This window comes from Haematobia irritans, chromosome 1 (genome assembly GCF_050003625.1).
Source record: "Haematobia irritans isolate KBUSLIRL chromosome 1, ASM5000362v1, whole genome shotgun sequence".
Lineage (NCBI taxonomy): Eukaryota > Metazoa > Arthropoda > Insecta > Diptera > Muscidae > Haematobia > Haematobia irritans.
In genome coordinates, this window is record NC_134397.1 from 60,073,596 (window position 1) to 60,097,545 (window position 23,950).

At 34.9% G+C, this 23,950-nt stretch overlaps 1 protein-coding gene across 1 annotated transcript in view; it reads right to left on the reverse strand.

Moving 5' to 3' along the window:
- LOC142221043 (atrial natriuretic peptide receptor 1) overlaps window positions 1-23,732 on the reverse strand; it is a 472,193-nt gene extending 448,461 nt beyond the window's left edge. Inside the window, exon 1 of the mRNA XM_075290535.1 lies at window positions 23,556-23,732. The gene's annotated coding sequence lies outside the window, so the exon portion shown is untranslated. The remainder of the gene's footprint in view (window positions 1-23,555) is intronic.
- Between the last annotated feature and the right edge of the window lie 218 nt (window positions 23,733-23,950).

Consider the following 23,950-nt stretch of genomic DNA (forward strand, 5'->3'; position numbering starts at 1 on the left):
CATATGTTTGTAACACCCAGAAGGAGACGAGATAGACACATGGTGTCTTTGGCAATAATGCTCAGGGTGGGTCCCTGAGTCGATATAACCATGTCCGTCTGTCCGTCCGTCCGTCTGTCTGTGAACACATTTTTGTGATCCAAATCTTCACATTTGGCACATGTTCGTAATTTGGGTCAGAATAGAACCCTATTGATTTTGGAAGAAATCGGATCAGATTTAGATATAGCTCCCATATATATCTTTCGCCCGATATGCACTAATATGGACCCAGCAGCCAGAGTTTTATACCGATTTGCTTGAAATTTTGTACAAACATAACACTTAGTCGTATAGTCAAGTGTGCAAAATTTGATTGAAATCGGTTCAGATTTAGATATAGCTCCCATATATATATGTTTCGCCCGATATGGACTAATATGGTCCTAAAAGCCAGAGTTTTGGCCCAATTTGGTTGGGCCAAAACTCTGTGTTCCACCCTAGTGCATTAGCCAACTTAAATTTTGAGTCTATAGATTTTGTAAAAGTCTATCAAATTCTGTCCAAATCGAGTGATATTTAAATGTATGTATTTGGGACAAACCTTTATATATAGCACCCAACACATTTGATGGATGTGATATGGTATTGAAAATTTAGATCTTCAAAGTTGTGCAGGGTATAATATAGTCGGCCCTGCCCGACTTTAGACTTTCCTTACGTGTTTTTTTAGAAAAATTTGTTAAAAATTTATTTCTATAGAAAATTTTGTCAAAATTTTAGTTCTGTAGTAAATTTTGTCAAAATGTTATTTCTATAGAAAATTTTATCAAAATGTTATTTCTCTATAAAAATTTTGTCAAAATATTATTTCACTAGAAAATTTTGTCAAAATTTTATTTCTAAAGAAAATTTTGTTAAAATTTTATTTATATTGAAAATTTTGTTAAAATTTTATTTCTATAGAAAATTTTGTCAAAATTTTATTTCTATAGAGAATGTTGTCAAAATTTTATTTCTAGAGAGCATTTTGGTAAAGATTTATTTCTATAGAAATAATATTTTAACGAAATTTTCTATAGAAATAAAGCTTTACCAAAATGCTCTCTAGAAATAAAATTTGTCAAAATGTTAAAAATTTTATTTCTATAGAAAATTTTGTCAAAATTTTATTTCTATAAAAAATTTGTAACTCACAACTTTTAGGTGGAGAGAAATAAATTGCAAAATCTACCAAAACATCAAGAATTCTACCAATCTACCTAACAGTAAAAAATCTGTCATTGTTGTTGGAATTCTAGCAACTGTGGCATCCGTGGCTACGACCCTTAGTATGCAAGATGGTCATGCTAACCATGGGACCACAATGACTCCATATGTATAAACTTTAAGTTTAACTATGGGGAGTGAATAACTTGAACCGATCTGCTTGGGAGAGTATCTGTCTTCAAACATCCCCCTTCCCATGAAATTCTATATATTTTCAAGGTGGTGCACTGAAAAAAATATTGTCTTGAGGTCAAAGACTGCATGTTTTTAAAGTACGAATGTGTGTGTGTGTTTTTTTTTTTCAGTGTAAAATGTAAAATAGAAAGTTTATTTCATAAGAAAGTGTGTATGCTGCCAGCATCAAAAGTCAGCCAAATGGCATTACGCTTACAGGATCATACGAGTATAATGAAATTTTGCTTAACCAAATCGCAAAGGGACTGCCCTATGTCTTCTTGGAAGTCACCGTGATGTGTCTACGTTAATTATTATTTTTTTATTTTTTCAAACTACTTAAAAAAGTAAATAATTATTGGACGTTAGTTTCTCCATAAAGACCCTAGAGCACTTGAAATGTATGCGCTTTAGTTTTTGAGCATTTTGAGACGTAAATTTGTAATCATCTTTTGCGTAGAATATAACGTAATAAAGTTTCAATTGTTTCATCAATTCAATAGCTAATCGACCATCATTTATTTTTAGATTTCTGCTATTTTTAACTTGAAAAATCCTAACGAAATGATAATATTTTTTTTTTAGATAAAGTCCAATGTTTGAAAAAATAATAATAACTACAACAATGAAATGTCAAAATCCAAATGATAATAAAGTGAATAGTTTTTGAAAAGTAGACACGAGGGCTACAGATAAGATTAGCATTGTCAAAAACAACAACTCCTCCTTGTTGCATTTGAAATGGAAACACAGACTGACAGAAGGTGACATAAGTTGTCGTCCACTCGAAAATTAAATTGATGACAATTGAAATAATTCAAGTGAAGATTTATTTCGAAATTTCAAAACACAAAAAAAATCAAAAAAAATACACTGACCATTATTGAAAATCGATGTTCGTGTGTATTTTTGTGATTTATTTGTGATATAGAAGTACTAGTATTAATTGTATTTTCATATGGACTTTTTATATAAAAGGTGATTTTGTAAGAGTTATAGAAAATTAAAAAAAAAAATAAACTCAAAAAATTACATGGGCTAAATTAATTACTTTAATGCAATTTTTGACCCCAACATCCTTACCGCCTAGTCTAATTTTAACATACTCCTTACAATCTTTCGATTGGAATCTTACGACTAAAACCTACAATGTTGCCTTTCAATACGTCAATTGAAGCGACGTTGCCTGTATAGACATTAGCTTAACATAGCCCTACAAAAAAAAAAAATAGTTTAAATGCTTTAATCGCGCAGTTTCGAACGTGAAATAAAACGTTCGCCGCACTCGCCTCTCAATAACTCCATTGTTATTGGCGAATGTCCGATGGGACAGTTGCAAGGGTTGCCACTACGGTTGCCACAGTTTGTAGAATTCTACAAACAATTTTAGATTTTTTACAATTTTGTAAAACTATTGAGGTGTTGGTAGATTTTGCAAAATAGGCTTTCACTTTATTCAACAATTTCCTCTAGAAATAAAATGTTGATAATATATTCTATAGAAATAAAATTGTGACAAATTTTCCAAAGAAATAAAATTGTAGCAAAAGTTTCCATAAATTTTCTATATGAATAAAATTTTGACAAAATTTTGTATAGAAATAAAATTAGAAAAATACAATTTTGACAAAAATTTTCCATAGAAAGAAAATTTTGACAAAATTTTCTATAAAAATAAAATTTTGGCATAATTTTTTATAAAACAAAAATTTATAAAAAATTTTCTGTATAAGTGAAATTTTGACATAAATTACTATAGAAATAAAATGTTGATAAAATTTTCTATAGCAATAAAATTTTGATGAAATTTTCAATAGAAATAAAATTTTCTATATAAATTATATTGTAACAAAAATTGTCATATTTGTAACTATATTTTCTATGAAAATAAACATGTGAAACAATTTTCTATAGAAAAAAATTGTGACAAAATTAAAATTAGAAAAGAAAATATTGATAATTTTTTCTAGAAAATAAATAAGATTTTTTTTTCATAAATATACAATTTTAACTAAATATTAAAATCAATGTCTTTAAAAATGTGAATTTTCGTTTCAGGCCATACTATCAAAATTTTCCGCTTTCTCCCTTTTTGTAATAGTATAAACTGTTGGTGCAAGCTAAAATAAATTGTCGTTATTAGGAGTGATAATAAAATAATAAACTTTTATAATAAAATAATAAAATATGTCTTTCCAATATATAGTTTTTTTTTTTCATAATAACCACAACAATTTTATAAAACATTAAGAAGTTGTTTTTATTTGGTAGTATTTTTGGTAAAATTTTCTTCATATTTTGGTTGATTAGTTTTGACTCGATTGTCAACCGTGGTGGCAACGACACCAAGTAAATATGGCCCAATGCTAGTGTTTCCAAGACTTCAGATATTACTTCTGGTATTTGCCCTAAGGCTGAGAGGCTCGTAGTCATCATTCATGGTGTCAAACTAAAGGCCGAATATTATCGGGAAAACGTTTTAAAGACGGTATTAATGGCCTGAACAGACAAAAAATTTTCAACCAACATCTCACTCAGCACGCGTCAACCAAGAGTGGCTTTAAAAGGAGGAGGAGGTTTCTCTTTATATGGGGGCTATATATAATTACAGACTGATATGGACCAATTCCTGCATGGTTGTTAGAGACTATTTAATAACACCACGTACCAAATTTCAACCGGATCGGATGAAATTTGCCCCTCCAAGAGGCTCCGGAGGTCAAATCTGGGGATCGGTTTATATGAGGGCTATATATAATTATGGACCGATATGGAGCAATTTTTTCACGATTGTTAGAGATCATGTACAAACACAACGTACCAAATTAAACCGGATCGGATGAAATTTGCTCCTCCAAGAGGCTCCGATGGTCAAATCTGAGGATCGGTTTATATGGGGCTATGTATAATTATAAACCGATATAAACCAATTTTTGCATTGTTGTTAGAGACCATATGGTAACACCACATACCAAATTTTAACCAGATTGGATGAATTTTGCTCCTCCAGGAGGCTCCGATGATCAAATCTGAGGATCGGTTTATATGAGGGCTATGTATAATTATAAACCGATATGAACCAATTTTTCCACGGTTGTTAAATACCATATACCAAATTTCAACCGGATCGAATGAAAATTGCTTCAGTGGGGGTCGGTTTATATGGGGGCTATACGTAAAAGTGGTCCGATATGGCCCATTTGCAATACCATCCGACCTACATCAATATCAACTACTTGTGACAAGTTTCAAGTCGATTGCTTATTTAGTTCGGAAGATAGCGTGATTTCAACAGACGGCCGAACAGCCGGACAGACGGACGAACATAGCTGGATCGACTTAGAATTTCACTAAGACCCAGAATATATGTACTTTATGGGGTCTTAGAGCAATATTTCGCTGTGTTCCAAACGAAATGACAATGTTAATATACCCCCCATCCTATGGTGGAGGGTATACAAACTTGTCAAAATGTTCTTTAGAAATAAAATTTTGACAAAATTTTCTATAGAAATAAAATTTTTAGAAAATTATATATTCAAACTAGTATATACGGCCGTAAGTTCGGTCAGGCCGAATCTTATATACCCTCCACCATTGATTGCATAGAAACTTGTACTAGAGACTGTCATCCACAATCGAATTACTTGGGTTGTGGTATCTTAAAACTTCTTAACATCGTTTTCTAAATTGAGAGTTAGTCCATACGTGGTAGAGAGCCAGAATTGAAATATGGGGGTCGCCTATATGTGGGCTATATACAATTATGAACTTAATATGGACCAATTTTTGTGTGATTGGGCATCGATTTATCTGAGGGCTATATATAACTATAGACCGATATGGACCTAGTTAGGCATGGTTGTTAACGGCCATATACTAGCACAATGTAGCAAATTTCAACTGACTCGGATGAAATTTGCTCCTCCAAGTGGCTCCAAAACCAAATCTAGGGATCCGTTTATATGGGAGTTATATATGATTATGGACTGATATGGACCACTTTTGGCTTGGTTGGAAAATATCATATACTACCACCACGTACCAAATTTCAACCAGATCGGATGAATTTTGCTTCTCCAAAATGCACCGAGGTCAAATCTGGGGATCGGTTTATATGGGGGCTATATATAATTATGGACTGATATGAACCAATTCCTGCATGGTTGTTAGATACCATATACTAACATCACGTACCAAATTTCAACCGAATGGGAAGAATTTTGCTCTTGGAGGTCAAATCTGGGGTTCGATTTATATGGAGGCTATATATAATTATGGACCGTTTCCGACCAATTTTGGCATTGGTGTTTGAGGCCATATATTAACACCACGTACCAAATTTCAACTGTATCAGATGAATTTTGGTCTTCCAAGAGGCTCCGGAGGTCAAATCTGGTGATCGGTTTATATGGGGGCTATATATAATTATGAACCGATGTGGACCAATTTTTGCATGGTTGTTAGATACCATATACCAACATCATGTACCAAACTTCAGTCGGATCGGATGAAATTTTGCTTCTCTTAGAGGCTCCGCAAGCCAAATCGGGGAATCGCTTTATATGGGGGCTATATATAATTTGGACCGATGTGGACCAATTTTTGCACGGTTGTTGGAGACCATATAATAAACACCATGTACAACATTTTATATATAACTAAAGACCGATATGGACCAATTTTGGCATGGTTGTTTGCGTCCATATACTAGCATAACGTAACAAATTTCTACCGACTCGGACGAATTATGCTATTCCTAGAGGCTCCGGAGGTCAAATCTGGGGATCTGTTTATATGGGGGCTATATATAATTATAGACCGATATTGACCAATTCCTGCATGATTGTTAGAGACCACATACTAACAACACGTACCAAATTTTAACCAGATTGGATGAATTTTACTCATCCAAGAGGCTCCGGAGGTCAAATCTGGGGATCGGCTTATATGGGGGCTATATATAATTATAGACCGATATGGACCAATTCCTGCATGGTTGTTAAATACTATCTACTAACACCACGTACCAAATTTCACCGAATCGGATGAAATTTGCTCCTTCAAGAGGCCCCGAAGGTAAAATCTGGGGATCGGTTTAAATGGGGGCTACATAGAATTATTGACCGATATCGACCAATTTTTGTATGGTTGCTAGAGACCACATACTAACACCATGTACCAAATTTCAGCCGGATGGGATGAAATTTGCTTCTCTTAGAGGCTCCGCAAGCCAAATCTGGGGATTGGTTTATATGGGGGCTAAATATATATAATTACATACCGATTTTGACCAATTGTTGCATGGTTGTGAGAGACCATATACTAACACCATGTACCAAATTTCAACCGCATCGGATGAATTTTGCTCCTCAAAGAGGCTCCTCAAGCTAAATCTGGGGATCGGTTTATATGGGAGCTATACCGTCCGACCAACATCAATATCAACTACTTGTGCCAAGTTTCAAGTCGATAGCTTATATCGTTCGGAATTTAGCGTGATTTCCACAGACGGACGGACATAGCTGGATCGACCCAGAATTTCACCACGACCCAGAATATATATAGTTTATGGGGTCTTACACCTACATTTCAATTTGTTACAAATGGAATGACAAAGTTAATATAACCACATCCTATGGTGAAGGGTATAAACATTTGTCAAAATTTTCTCTAGAAATAAAATTGTGACAAAATTTTATAGAGAAATAAAATTTTAACAAAATTGTCTATAGAAATAAAATTTTGAGAAAATTTTCCATAGAAATAAAATTTTGAGAAAAATTGTTTACAAATAAAATTTTGACACAATTTTCTATAGAAATAAAATTTTGACAAAACTTTCAATAGAAATAATATTTAGACAAAATTTACTATAGAAATAAAATTGTGACAATAATTTCCATAGAAATACAATTATGACTAAAGGATGATACGGTCAAAATTTGGTCAAGGGAAAACGCGTGTAAATCGGTGAAATCGTTTATTTAAAAAATCAAATTAAATTTCTTTTTCAAGTTCAATTAGTATAAAATTCAGGAAAAATATTCAGTTAGGCTTTCGCTTTTCCAAATCCGAATTGACGGGCCTGACGCTTGACACCTGCCATCAGATTTTGTACAGCCACCTTGTCCACCTTCTTCGCCGCAGAAAGCCAGTTTGCCTTGAACTGCTGCTCGTCCTTAGCAGTTTTTTGGTCTTCTTTAGGTTCCGCTTGACAATAGCCCAGTATTTCTCAATTGGGCGAAGCTCTGGCGTGTTGGGAGGGTTCTTGTCCTTGGGAACCACCTGCACCTTGTTGGCGGCGTACCACTCCATGGCCTTTTTATCGTAATCGCAAGATGCCAAATCTGGCCAAAACAGTACGGAACAACCGTGTTTCTTCAGAAAAGGCAGCAGGCGTTTGTGCAAACACTCTTTCACGTAAATTTCTTGGTTGACAGTCCCGGAAGCTATGAAAATGCTATTTTTCAAGCCACAGGTACAGATGGCTTGCCAAACCAGATATTTCTTTGCGAACTTTGACAGTTTTATGTGCTTGAAAATATCTGCTACCTTTCCCCTTCCTTTTGCCGTATAAAACTCCTGTCCCGAAAGCTGCTTGTAGTCGGCTTTGACGTAGGTTTCGTCGTCCATTACCACGCAGTCAAACTTCGTCAGCATCGTCGTGTACAGCCTCCGGGATCGCGCTTTGGCCGTCGTATTTTGTTTAGCATCGCGATTTGGAGTCACTACCTTCTTGTAAGTCGATAGTCCGGCTCGTTTTTTGGCTCGATGCACGGTTGTAGACGATACACCCAGCTTATTTGCGGCATCTCGGAGAGAGAGGTTAGGGTTTCGCTTGAAACTACCGGCAAATCTCTTTGTCGACTCAGCGGCTTCCGGTTTTCGATTTCCCCCCGATCCAGACTTCCTGGCTGTCGACAAACGTTCCCCATACACTTTAATTACATTTGTAACGTTTGATTTGGCAACTTTTAGCGATTTTGCCAGCTTTGCGTGCTCTTTTTGCTTGGACGGCATTTTGACAACTGAAGAGTGAATTCCAAAATCAAAATAGGAGCAACATTCTACACACACACACCTTTAAAATGAGGGGTGTTCAGGTTTTTAAATGCAAAATTGAAAGAAATACGTCAAGTTTATATTGACCAAATTTTGACCGTATCACCCTTTATTCCCTTGTCATTGAGCTTAACATGGAATCGGGCAGCACTCAGTGATAAGAGAGAAGTTCACCAATGTGGTATCACAATGGACTGAATAGTCTAAGTGAGCCTGATACATCGGGCTGCCACCTAACCTAACCCTTTATATGTGCTGTAGAAAAAATTGTGACAAAAATTTCTATATATATACAATTGGGACGAAATTTTCTATAGAAATAAAATTGTGACATAATTTTCGAGAGAAGTAAAATTTTGACAAAATTTTCTATAGAATTATAATTTTGATAACATTTTCTAGACAAATAACATTTTGACAAAATTTAAAATTTTAACAAAATTTTCGATAGAAATAAAATTTTGGCAAAATTTTCTATAAAAAAGTTTTTGACAAAATTTTCTATAGAAACAAAAATTGTGACTACATTGTCTATATACATAAAGAAAATTGTGATAAAAATTTCCACATAAATACAATTGTGACAAAAATTTCTATAGAAATGCAATTACAAAATGTATTTCTATGGAAAAATTTTTCAAGACGGTATTGAAGGCTTAAAAAACAAAAAATTTTGAACATTCGAACAGGACTGACCAACATCGTACTCAGTATGCGTCATCCTAGAATGGAGGTTCCTCACATAATTTCTAACGCACGATGATCACCAAGCCGTTGGATCGTATCTCAATACATTGGATTTTTGCTCCTAGGGCATTTTGAAGAGTAAGTTTGACACTATAAAATCCCAAAGTGTCAATATTCTCAAGATGACACAACGCCGGGCCCTAAACTACCGCAGACCCACTTTTATATAGCACCAAATGGCTTTGTCGGCCGTTTCAAAGCTTTGAGGTAGCCAATTCGAACAAATCTATACTGATTGTAAATTGTATGTAATTTCCGACTTTTTTGTTAAACTTCAAAAATGAAATATTGCATTACATACCAGCCTCCCTGTATGTGTCATTTTTGCTGCGTAAAGCCGTTCGTAGTTCAGAAAACCATGGTGCCTTATTAAAATAAATCTACTATAACAGGTTGGCTGATAAGTCCCCGGTCTAACAAAGAAAAACACATTTTTTGTCAAAATTCGTTTTTATTATTCCAAATAGTTCCCTTCAAGAGCGATACAACGATTATAACGACCTTCCAATTTTTTGATACCATTTTGGTAGTACTCCTTCGGTTTTGCCTCAAAACAGGCTTCAGTTTCGGCGATCACCTCTTCATTGCAGCCAAATTTTTTTCCTGCGAGCATCCTTTTGAGGTCTGAGAACAAGAAAAAGTCGCTGGGGCCAGACCTGGAGAATACGGTGGGTGGGGAAGCAATTCGAAGCCCAATTCATGAATTTTTGCCATCGTTCTCAATGACTTGTAGCACGGTGCGTTGTCTTGGTGGAACAACACTTTTTTCTTCTTCATATGGGGCCATTTTGCCGCGATTTCGACCTTCAAACGCTCCTTCTCAAGATAATCGATAAAAATTATTCCATGCGCATCCCAAAAAAAAAAGAGGCCATTACTTTCCCTGCGGACTTTTGAGTCTTTCCACGCTTCGGAGACGGTTCACCGGTCGCTGTCCACTCAGCCGACTGTCGATTGGACTCAGGAGTATAGTGATGGAGCCATGTTTCATCCATTGTCACATATTGACGAAAAAACTCAGGTGTATTACGAGTTAACAGCTGCAAACACCGCTCAGAATCATCAACACGTTGTTGTTTTTGGTCAAATGTGAGCTCGCGCAGCACCCATTTTGCACAGAGCTTCCCCATATCTAAATATTGATGAATGATATGACCAACACGTTCCTTTGATATCTTTAAGGCCTCTGCTATCTCGATCAACTTCATTTTACGGTCATTCAAAACTATTTTGTGGATTTTTTGATGTTTTCGTCGGTAACCACCTCTTTCGGGCGTCCACTGCGTTCACCGTCCTCCGTGCTCATTTCACCACGCTTGAATTTTGCATACCAATCAATTATTGTTGATTTCCCTGGGACAGAGTCCGGATACTCATTATCAAGCCAAGTTTTTGCTTCCACCGTATTTTTTCCCTTCAGAAAACAGTATTTTATCAAAACACGAAATTCCTTTTTTTCCATTTTTTTTCACAATAACAAAAGTTGCTTCACAAAAGACGCTCTATCTCACAAACTAATTGACTTACAGACGTCAAATTTTGACACGAATCATTTGAAGGTTAGTACAATATAAAAATAATATGCATTTAATAATAGCGACACCATCTATGTGTCAGACCGGGGACTTATCAGCCAACCTGTTAGTCAATAGGGATCGATTCTGATCCAAACACATTCTTGTACCAAATTTCAATGCGATTGGACTGAAACTTCAAGCTGGACTTCAACATTAGAAATATGCTCACAGAAGAATGGAAGTGGTCCTGAACAACATTTGCAAAGACACGTTCAACATCAGAAATGTGCTAACAGATGAAGGAACAAATCTTCTCAGGATGTGGCCCTGAACAAATTCTTCAAAGTTTTCTTCAGGGAGTCTCAAATCGACAGTCTCAACTTTATCAACTTACCCTTATCTGACCTTTTTCGCGCACAAATTCTATCAACAAAGTTTTCGGTTAAAGAATTTTTTTCTTTATACTTTATACGTAAAGGTCTCATTATTCTCATTTTTTCAGTTAGTTACCAAAACCGCCTACCATTATCAAAATATATTCAGTGTATGCAAATATTCATCAATTATTCGATTAAGATTTATGTCTATCCCCTTTTTGTCTATTAAATATCCTATAACATTTTAATAAATGAGTTTATTTTGTAATTCTATAATGACATGGGAAAAAGAGTTTATGCGCTGAAATTTACACTGCTATTTTGATTTATTCAAATTTTGATAATGAGTTTCTTTGTTTCTATAGTAAAGCAAATATTACTCGCCCATATAAGAAGACCCCTTGTCAATAAATGCTTCCAAGGTGAAAAGTTCCATTCTGTTTTTTTTTTTCTTTTTAAATTTTGATTGATGTCAATTTTCCAAGCATGGCGGTAAATATACAAAAAAAAAAAAAAAGAAAACTTCAAAAGTAAAACAGAAATTGGCGACATTGGAAACGTTGGAAACACTTGGGTAATAAATTATTTTTTAAATCAATACTTCACATAATTTACCAACTAACAGGCCATCAATATTAATTAAAGTTGAAAGTGTAAGTAAGATAAGTATCCAATGAGTACATAACTACTGAAGATAAGGTGCTAATTAGGAGTCAAATTTTAATAAATTAAAATTCTGATCCAACGCAATAGGCCTATGCGTGCAAATTTATTATTCCTTTGACTACCGATATCCATTACAAAAAGCCAATATGGCCAAAGAGGCCAAAGTGCCAAACAGTTCGGATTCCTTACTAGTTATACATTTACGAGGGCGGTTCGGAAACTTCTTAGCCTATCAATCAAAGAGAATAGTTAGTTTTTCGAAAATATTTTTATTTTTCAATATAAGCTCCTGAAACTTCAATACACTTAGTCCAACGCTTTTCTAGCAATTCCATCCCTTGATTAAAATAGCTTTCCTCAAGGTCTTCAAAATAGTGGTTTGCAACTGTAATTGCATCTTCATTTGAGGAAAAACGCTTGCTAGCAAGGAATTTTTTTTAGATTTCATTTCATTTTATTGAGTACCTACACAACAAGATTAAAATCTTATAATTACAGTGCAGGATTATAAATGTTAAAACATCTCCGATTAATAATAAGTACAATAATTAAATTTAAAGATAAAAAGAAAATAAATTAAAATTAGAATAAAAAAAAATTGTATTAATAATAATAGAAAAAAAATATATATAGAAATTACTTTTAATATTCAATTGCATTGTATTATTGATGATTGAAATTGAAATTGTGATACTATATTATAAATACAAGCAAATTTTTAATGATAAATATTCTAATTTTGAAATAAATTTTGAATACACTTCTTAAAAGATGATGCGTTACTGATGCATTGTATATCGGGTGGTAGAGTGTTCCAGAGACGTATTGTGCCAATAAAGAACTGTCATTCGGATACAAGACTTGTCCTTATAAAGGGTATTATATTCCTATTTCTATCAGATCTGGTAAACCGAATTTTATCATAGAGATAGCTGGGTTTCCGTTTGTAAATCAATTTATGTAGAAATACTAACGATTTGACATTAAGCAGGGTATTAAAACTAAAGCCAAAGAGGGAGTTTGTAACATGCGAAACATGATCGGTCCTGCGTAACCCATACACATAACGAACTATACTATTGAATGCCACGTTAAGTCTATTTTTGCTCACGGAGTCACAATTCGCGAAAAGTTCAGATCCGTAAATTAAACCCGGTAACAAACGACTTTTCGCCAGGAGAAGTCGAATATTGACTGGTGTGTAGGAATGAGTAACCCATAAAGCACGTAGTTTTGCATATGTTTGTCCAACGGCTATGTTTACATGACTTGACCAACTCAATGTGCTATTGAATACTACTCCAAGATTCTTAGCACTAGTGACTACATCGATTTTTTGACCATTCAACATAATGTCAGCATTGGACAAAGAGAACCTTCTATTCTTGTGTATAATCAAACATTTAGACTTTTGTGGATTTAGTAGCAGACCATTTGCTGTTGCCCATCGAAACACACGATCAAGGTCGTGGTTAAGTTTCCCCAAACACTCACTAGTATCACCTACCGGACTACTTAAAAAGATTTGTATGTCGTCTGCATACATAAGTATCTGACTATGGACTATTTCTAGAGGGAGGTAATTTGCGTACATGCAAAATAATAGAGGTCCAATTATAGAACCCTGTGGAACCCCTTTCGTAACTGGTAATGGCAATGAATAAATATCTCTGGTGTAAACCGTCTGTAACGGATTGTTAAGATAGGAAGTTATGAGAGAGGTAGCAGTGACGTTTTAGACATAACATTTTGTGATCAACAGTATCGAAAGCCTTTGAGTGATCTAAGAGTACAAGAAAACTAACATGGTTCTCATCAATATTTCTCCTAATTGACTCCGATACTTCGATCAGTGCACTCACACAACTATGATCTCTGCGGAAACCAGACTGCCTTTCAGATAACAAGTTACCGCGAAGAAGATAATCATATTTCTGCTTATGTAAAATCTTTTCGAACACTTTAGAAACATAACACAAAATAGCAATGGGTCGTGACTCTGAATTAGATTTCGGTATAGGAATAATCTTTGCATGCTTCCATATCGTGGGATAAGTACTGGAGGTCAGAATTGTGTTAAATAAGTAGGTGAAAAGAGGTATAAGTTGAGGGAGCAGTATTCGTATAAACCTGGGGTCCATTCCATCCAGGCCAATAGCATTCGACTTAACCATGAAAAAACTCTCTATGACCTCATCTTGGGTAACGCACCTGAACTCGAGATCGTTCTTCTCAGATAAGATTCCTCCTATGCCGTCATCCGTGTCATAGAAGGATGTGTCCGTCGGAGGGGCAGGGATATTAGTAAACATCTCGTTCAAGTCATTTGGATCATCTTGATAACCGCCCGATGACCTAGACTTCCCAACGCCAATATCATGTATAATTCTCCATTTTTTCCCTGGAATCTAAAGCAGAATTGAAACGCATAGAGTAATATTCAGTCTTCGCCGCATTGATGTTTCTGTTCGCTATTCTCCGCGCCGATCGATACTCCTCTAGAAGATGTGGTATTCTAAAGCGCTTCCATCGTTAGTATGCAATATCCCTTTCCCTAATAGCAGTCTTAATCGTGTCGTTAAACCATGGTTTAGTACCTGATTTCACTTTGATCCTCTTAATAGGCACAGTTGCGTTATATAGATCACATATAGCATTTCGCAAAAAATCGAATTGCTGGTCAACAGATATGAGTCCATACATGTCATGCCAATCTACTTGTCCAAACATATCCTGCAGTCCAATATAATTCAAATTACGAAAATCACGGTACGTGTATTCGATCTGATCCTTCTGTAATTCAAGATTATAAGACAGGAATATAAGGTCGTGTTTCGAGAAACCGGGAGCCGAAATCGAGGAGGACGTCAGACAAATTATTTACAAAGAACAAGTCCAGAAGAGTATTAGAAGAGGAAGAAAAATGTGTCGGATTAGTATTATTAGGTGTATATAACCCAATAGCCAACATATTATCTGTTAATGTGAAATTGACGAGAATATTCGAATTAAAATCACCGGTAATAATTACGTCTTCATACCCCAATGTAATGGATCCTAATTTAATCTGAAACTGATCCATACTTATCGTATTATTGGGTCGATAACAACATCCAACTAAAATCTTCCTTGAAGTAGACACAAGTTCAACAAATACATACTTTATTCTCTCATCGGTGGTAGATTTCGTACGAAACTTTCCCTTCAAGGTATTCCTCACAAATATTGCGACCCCTCCTCCACGGGAACAAGTAAAAGTCACTGGGAGCTAAATCAGATACACGCAAAAAAATAATTCTTTCCTCCCAAACGAAATTTTACACAAACAAAGTTCGTTTCTCATTTGCTTTTCGCTGTAAGGAAGTGTATTTGGAAGAAAACTGTATACTTTTGGTGATAAACGTTTATTCTTTTCCAGGATGTAAAAACAATTTCATAAAGACTAACTCAAAAAAAAAAACATTGTTTTCTTGCTAGTTGCATTTTCCCTCACATCTTTCTCACATCCACGAGGTTTTTAGTTCTTAACACCTTTTCCTGTAATACCAACAATGTAGAAGGAATTACACGATTTTATAATTTTTTTAATTTTTTTACCTTTCGCCTGGACGGAGAATCGAACCGCGGACCATGCACTTTGTAAGCCAACACACTAACCACTGAGCTATGTACCTGTTATGGTCATCAATAGATAATTATCCATATAAGTTATATTTATGTAGCATAGCTTGCGGCGCCCATGAACCGAATAAACAAAGTTTATTTAACAGAAACAAACATTTAGTTTGGCACCGTGAATCAGTGGTTGCTACGTTCGACTTGCATGCCAAGGGTCGTGGGTACGATCCCTGCTTCGACCAAAGTTTTTTTGTTCTGTTTTTTTTTTTTACATATATTCCAGATATGTACGGAAGATTCCGAAAAAAATGTTCAACATAACATTGTACTATATTACATTTTGTACTATAAAATGTGTCTTATTAAAGACCTAAAGTCAGAAAAGAACAGTGTTTGATATAAACGAAATGGACTGTGTTGTTGTTTAAAAAATAATTTTTTTTTATTGAAAAAATAAAAATTTTTTAACAAACGATTTTTTTTTTTTGGTGATAAAAGTTTAAAATTTTCGAAGCAATTCAAAAAACTCTAACAAAAGAAAAACGTTTTCGCTACACGCTACACTGATATGAACCAATTCCTGCATGGTTGTTGCATACCATATACTAACATTACGTACCAAATTTCAACCGAATCGTATGAATTTTGCTCTTCCAAGGGGCTCCGGAGGTCAAATCTGGGGATCGGTTTATATGGGGCCTATATATAATTATGGACCGATTTCGACCAATTTTTGCATTGGTGTTTGAGGCCATATATTAACACCACGTACCAAATATCAACCTTCCAAGAGGCTCCGGAGGTCAAATCTGGTGATCGGTTTATATAGGGGCTATATATAAAATTATGCACCGATGTGGACCAATTTTTGCATGGTCATTAGAGACCCTAGACTAACACCATGTACCAAATTTCAGCCGGATCGGATGAAATTTGCTTCTCTTAGAGGGTCTGCAAGCCAAATTTGGGGGTCCGTTTATAAGGGGGCTATACGTAAAAGTGGACCAATATGGCCCATTTGCAATCCCATCCGACCTACATACATCAATAACAAGTACTTGTGCCAAGTTTCAAGTCGATAGCTTGTTTCGTTCGGAAGTTAGCGTGATTTCAACAGACGGACGGACGGAAGGACATACATGCTCAGATCGACTGAGAATTTCACCACGACCCAGAATATATATACTTTATGGGGTCTTAGAGCAATATTTAAATGTGTTGCAAACGGAATGACAAAGTTAATATACCCCCATCCTATGGTGGAGGGTATAAAAATTAGCGATACCTATGAACATTCGGAGTCGAAAGGGTTAAAACGATCCCTATACTAAAAGATGGGTCTGAGACTTTTCCTTCTTGGCGTTACATACAAATGCACAAACATATTATACCCTGTACCACGGTAATGGTGAAGGGTATAAAAATGTCAATTTTGGAATGAGAAGAACTAACATACTGACAAATTAATACCAAAACGATACCCTTTATATCCCAGCAAAAAAGTTTGCAAGTTCTTCCACAGGCACAACTTTAAAATCACTTCCAGAAGATGCACTCCCAATGATGTTCTTTATTTTAACTACCCAGGAAGTTCTTTTAATTCAGTTTTTTTTAACTTGGTTTTTATACCCACCACCATAGAATGGTGATGGGGGTATAATAAGTTTGCCATTCCGTTTGTAACACATCGAAATATCGATTTCCGACTATATAAAGTATATATATCCTTGATCAGGGAGAAATTCTAAGACGATATAACGATGTCCGTCTGTCCGTCTGTCTGTCTGTCTGTTGTAATCACTCTACAGTCTTCAATAATGAAGCAATCGTGCTGAAAATTTGCACAAACTCGTCTTTTGTCTGCATGCAGGTCAAGTTCGAAGATGGGCTATATCGGTCCAGGTTTTGATATAGTCCCAATATAAACCCACCTCCCGATTTGGGGTCTTGGGCTTATAGAAATCGTAGTTTTTACCAAATTTGTCTGAAGTTTGAAATCTAGAGGTATTTTATGACCATAAAGAGGTGTGCCAAAAATGGTGAGTATCGGTCCATGTTTTGGTATAGCCCCCATATAGACCGATCTCCAGATTTTATTTCTTGGCCTTATAGAAACCGCAATTTTTATTCAATTTATCTGAAATTGGAAATCTAGAGGTATTGTAGGACCACAAATACGTGTGCCAAAAATTGTGAGTATCGGTCCATATTTTGGTATAGCCCCCATATAGACCGATCTCCCGATTTTACTTCTTGGGCTTATAGAAACCGCAGTTTTTATCCAATTTACCTGAAATTGGAAATCGAGAGGTACTTTAGAACCGTAAAGAGGTGTGCCAAATATGGTGAGCACCGCTCCATATTTTGGTATGGTCCCCATATAAACCGACCTCCCGATTTGGGGTCTTGGGCTTATAGAAACCGTAGTTTTTATCCAATTTGCCTGAAATTGAAAATCTGGAGGTACTTGAGGACCATCAAAAGGTGTGCCGAAAATGGTCCGTATCGTTTCATGTCTTGGTATAGCCCTCATATAGACAGATCTCCCGATTTTACATCTTGGGTTTATAGAATCCGTAGTTTATATACAATTTGCCGGGAATTGGAAATTTGTAGGTGTTTTGGGACATTAAGGGGTGTGCCACAAATGGTGAGTATCGGTCCATGTTTTGGTGTAGCCCCCATATAGACCGCTATCCCGATTTTACTTCTTGGGCTTCTAGAATCCGAAGTTTTTATCCAATTTGCCTGAAATTGGAAATCTAGAGGTATTTTCGGGCCATAAAGAGGTTTGCCGAAAACGGTGAGTATCGGTCCATATTTTAGTATAGCCTCCATAAGAACGATCTCCCGATTTAACTCCTTGGGTTTCTAGAAACCGTAGTTTTTATCCGATTTGCCTGAAATTGTAAATATTCTAGTATTTCAGGCTCACAAAAACGTGTATCGGAGTAAGTTTTTATCGGTCCATTTGGTAATGCCTCCATATAGACCGACTTCACTTCTTGAGGGTATAGAAGGCGCACTGATCATGAAAATTGCTTGAAACTCAATGTAAAATTTCCAGATTTTACTTCTCGGGTGAAAATCTACAGATTTAAGATTTCAAATCAAGTCGTTATTTTATAATTTTCTTGCACACTTACAAGAGATGTTAATGATTCCTCTAAAACCCAAACAAAAATGGTTCTTATAAATGCAGAATCTGATATAGTCCTCATAGGTGAAATCTTTAAATTTATCTTCGGGAAGTGTCCTCAAGCCCTCCTGAAATTTCAAAGGAAACCCTAATATTTGGTTCATGGTGGAGGGAATTTAAGATTCGGCCCGGCCGAACTTACTGCTGTATATACTTGTTTTTCATACTTTTAATGGGTAATTTTAACTTTTTATACCCTCCACCATAGGATGGGGGGTATATTAACTTTGTCATTCCGTTTGTAACACATCGAAATATTGCTCTAAGATCCCATAAAGTATATATATTCTGGGTCGTGGTGAAATTCTGAGTCGATCTGAGCATGTCCGTCCGTCCGTCCGTCTGTTGAGATCACGCTAACTTCCGAACGAAACAAGCTATCGACTTGCAACTTGGCACAAGTAGTTGTTATTGATGTAGGTCGGATGGTATTGCAAATGGGCCATATCGGTCCACTTTTACGTATAGCCCCCATATAAACGGACCCCCAAATTTGGCTTGCGAGGCCTTTAAGAGAAGCAAATTTCATCCGATCCGGCTGAAATTCGGTACATGGTGTTAGTATATGGTCTCTAACAACCACGCAAAAATTGGTCCACATCGGTCCATAATTATATATAGGCCCCATATAAACCGATCCCCCGATTCGGCTTGCAAGGCCTCTAAGAGAAGCAAATTTCATCCGATCCGGCTGAAATTTGGTACATAGTGTTAGTATATGGTTTCTAACAACCATGCAAAAATTGGTCCACATCGGTCCATAATTATATATAGCCCCCATATAGACCGATCCCCCGATTTGGCTTGTGAGGCCTCTAAGAGAAGCAAATTTCATCCGATCCGGCTGAAATTTGGTACATGGTGGTCCACATCCACCAAAATTGGTCCACATCGGTCCATAATTATATATAGCCACCATATAAACCGATCCCCAGATTTGACCTCCAGTGCCTTTTGGAGAAGCAAAATTCATCCGATCTGCTTGAAATTTGGTACGTGGTGATCGTATATGATATTTAACAACCATGCCAAAAGTGGTCCATATCAGTCCATAATCATATATAGCCCCATATAAACCGATCCCGAGATTTGGTTTTGGAGCCTCTTGGAGGAGCAAATTTCATCCGAGTGAGTTGAAATTTGGTACATTGTGCTAGTATATGGTCGTTAACAACCATGCCTAACTAGGTCCATATCGGTCTATAGTTATATAGAGCCCTCAGATAAATCGATTTCCAATCACACAAAAATTGGTCCATATCAAGTTCATAATTGTATATAGGCCCCATATAAGCGACCCCATATTTCAATTCTGGCTCTCTAGCACGTATGGACTAACTCACAATTTAGAAAACGATTTAAGATACCACAACCCAAGTAATTCGATTGTGGATGACAGTCTTTCGTAGAAGTTTCTACGCAATACATGGTGGAGGGTACATAAGATTCGGCCTGGCCAAACTTACGGCCGTACTACTTTGTTTTACCGCAATCCAAGTAATTCAATTGTGGATGACAGTCTTCAGTAGAAGTTTCTACGCAATTCACGGTGGAAGGTACATAAGCTTCGGCCTTGCCGAACTTACGGCCGTATATACTTGTTTTAGTTTTTATCGTTCCATTTGTTAAGGCATCCATATAGACCGATTTCACTTCTTCAGGGTCCCAGCAAAAAAATTTGGAAGTTCTTCCAATGGCACAACTTTAAAAGCACTTACAAAAGATGTACTCCCACAGGTGTTCTTTATTTCAACTACATAGGTAGTTCTTTTAATTCAATTATTTATAACTCGATTTTTTCTTATTTTTAATGGGCAAATTTAATTTTTTTTGTTTCAAAAAGGTTAAAAACAGAGTAAGTTTTAATAAAAGGGTATAAATTATTGCAATTATGTCGAAAAAATTCAAAATCCTTTCAAGAAATATTGCGAATTTTTCAAAATATTTTAATTGAAACGTTTCGGACAAATGTTAGACTGCATTAAAAATCATAAAAAAAAATAAAAAAAAATATTTATTTGTCAAAATATGAAAATATTTTTTTAATTCACATCCAAAACACTGAATTTGAATTACAGAGTAAGAAGTGATGGGGCATAAAAAATGCACTGATCAAGAAAATTGCTTGAAACTCATTGTAAAATTTCCTGATTTTACTTCTTGTAATCATTTAAATAATGGGGTTGAAAATCTACATATTGTAGACTTCAAATCAAGGCATTATTTGATCATTTTCTTCCACACCTACAAGAGATGTTAATACTTTCTCTAAAACTCAAACGAAAATGGTTCGTAGAAATCCAGAAAATGATATATGTACTTCATACACGGATGAAAAAGACTGTTTTTCATATGTTTGGCTATAAACATTATATGTTTGGGACATATATGTTAATATGTTAGAACATATTATGTTTGGGACATAAAATGTTTGTAAATATAATATGCTTGGATGCAAACATATATTAATTTAGAAATAGCCTATAAACATATATGTGTTTAGTAGCTTGGAGCGCTATTTAACAGGGAGCGATATTGAATTAAATTGGTGGTTGTTGCTTGTTATTACAAAATTAACATTTTATTTTTCCTTGGGCAATTGATCAGCTACTTCTTTGATCCTTACAAACTGTGTGGTCCGCTGTTCGAATCCCCGTCCGGCAAAAGGTAAAATTAAAATAAAAAAAATCATAAAATTGAATAATTTCTTCTACAATGTTTGTATTACAGAAAAAGGTGCTAAGAAGTAAAAAATGTCGTGGAAGTGAGAAAGATGTGGGGGAATATACAATTAGGCAGAAACAAAATTTTGAGCATTCAGGTCGAAAACCTATGTTGTTAGCACCTATATTACCTGTTTATTTTCATAATTCATTATGATTGTAAATATATAAATAAATAAATAAAATTTTGAGCACAATATTGTTTGGGAGAATTTTTTTAAGCATATAATATTTTTGGATGCAAAATGCTTCCAAACATATTATATGATCACAAAATAACATATTGTTTTTTGGAAGACAACATTATTGAATTTGGATGCAAAAATACAAAATGTTTGGAACTTAGACTACCCAAACATATATTGTTTAGACCAATATGCTTTCAAACATATTATATATTGGAAGAGATCAAACATATAAATGTTTGGGCAATACCCAAAAATGTATATGCTTGAAGCAAAATATGTTTGGGAGTATATGTTACAGAAGCGATTTTTTGTGAGCGTGTAGATAAAATCTTTAAATTTATATTCGGGAAGTGTACTAGTTGAATTGCTCTGCTTGGGAGAATATCTGTCATCAGACCCCTCTGAAATTTCAAAGGAAACTATAATATTTGATTCATGGTGGTGGGTATTTAAGATTCGGCCCGGCCAAACTTACTGCTGTATACACTTGTTTCCAAATTAATGAGGATCATCTCTGAACTGCAAGCTGTACTTTGCATACAAAAATACACGCTAAATCAACTCAAAATTTAAAGACGATCCATATACTAAAAGATGGGTCTGAGACTAGTCCTTCCTAGCGTCACATACAAAAGCACAAACATATTATACCCTGTACCACAGTAGTGGTGAAGGGTATACAAATGCAAATTTTGGGATGAGAAGAACTACTGATAAATTAATACCAAAACGATACCCTTTATACTACTACAACAAAGGTATAACTCGAAGCGTACAATCGCATTTCAAATGCATGTCCTCTAGAAGAACATCGGTAGTGAAAGGGTTAAATAGCTTCTAGCCTCTAAATATAACAGTTATAGAGTTTTAAAAATTAAATTTTTAATTTGAACTTCAAACCCACGTGTCACAGATTATCCACTTTTTAGGTCGACAACTTAAATTACTAATGAATGTCTACAGCAGAGCTTAATGACTTTTATACATATTTGTACGGTATATTTGTCATTAGAAACAAGATCGTTGTTTGTTTGTTTGTTGTTACCTCTCTACTTAGCGAGAAAAAACTGTTTGCCGATGTTTGTTATATGGTGAAATAATTATGTTTAATTGATTTTATGTTTCGTTGGGTATTTTGTTTTCATAGCAAGCAATTAATTATTATTATTTTATTTTTTTTTCAAACAAACAAAAAAAGCACCCGAATATATTTGTTAAAAAACATGGATTTTTTTCTCTTAGGTATTTCTTTATCACACATCAAAAAAAAAAAAAATATATATATATATCATTTGTTGAAGTGCTTGTATACCAAAATTTTAATTGATGTTTTTGTTTTCTTCTTGGACGAAAACGTAAACACTTGTATATCACATTATTTTTTTTTTTAATGATTCTTTAAAATTCTTGAAAAGGAAATCAAAAATACATTTCAGTGAATGAAATATTCAAGTTCACACATTAATTTACCAAAAAACAATAGCACTTAATCACGTTTTTTTCTTTATTATTTACAAAAAAAAAAATGATTTTAACACTTTTCACCTAATACATTTGGCATAGCTTGTTTATATTTACATGTAGCTCGTACTTTATAACTCAAATGGTGTTTTGTTATTCTCATTAGCATTAATGAGTAAGCATGGCACAAACACGCACTAGCACTAACACTTGCACTGGGATGAAGCACATGCAATGTGTGAGCTATAATGATGCTCAGAGTGAGTGGGGGAGAGAGAGAGAGAGCGCGAATGTGTTTATGGTAGATTAAATGCGTTTAGGAAACGGAAGGAAACAAAGCATTCATTTCAAAATAAACAAAGCAAAATACTATCAATTTTACCACACTTTTTACAAACAATAAAATCACACATAAAAAATATATATGACCACAATCAATATCATCACATTTTAGAGATAACAAAACCTCCACAAAATCTGAAGTACACTACCAAAAAAAAAAAAAATGATAAATTTAAAATCAAATAAAAATATATATGTTGATTTATTCTTTTGCCATTCATTATCATTACTTATTATTGATTTTGTCATGCATATGCGTATTAGTGTTGTTGTTTTTTGACGTTTTTTCTCGATTTGTATCAACTCGTTTGCCGGTAAAATTACGCACGTTTGTTTTGTTGCTTTTTTTTTGTTTACTTTCCGTTCATTAATAATATCAAAATTTAATTTTCCGCGAAATCAATTATTTCGAACCGTTCTTTCGGTTTTAACAGCGACAACTGTTTTATTTCTTTCACCGCTTCTTTGCCAAAGGCTTGGGTGATGTGAATAACAAAAACCAAACATTTCAACAGCTCTTAACACTACCTCATTGATTGTTAACATAGCTCTGTTATCAGTTCTTATCGGTAGCGTATTGATTTAACATCGTTTGAGGTAAAATTTCGAAATGTTATGAAAAAAA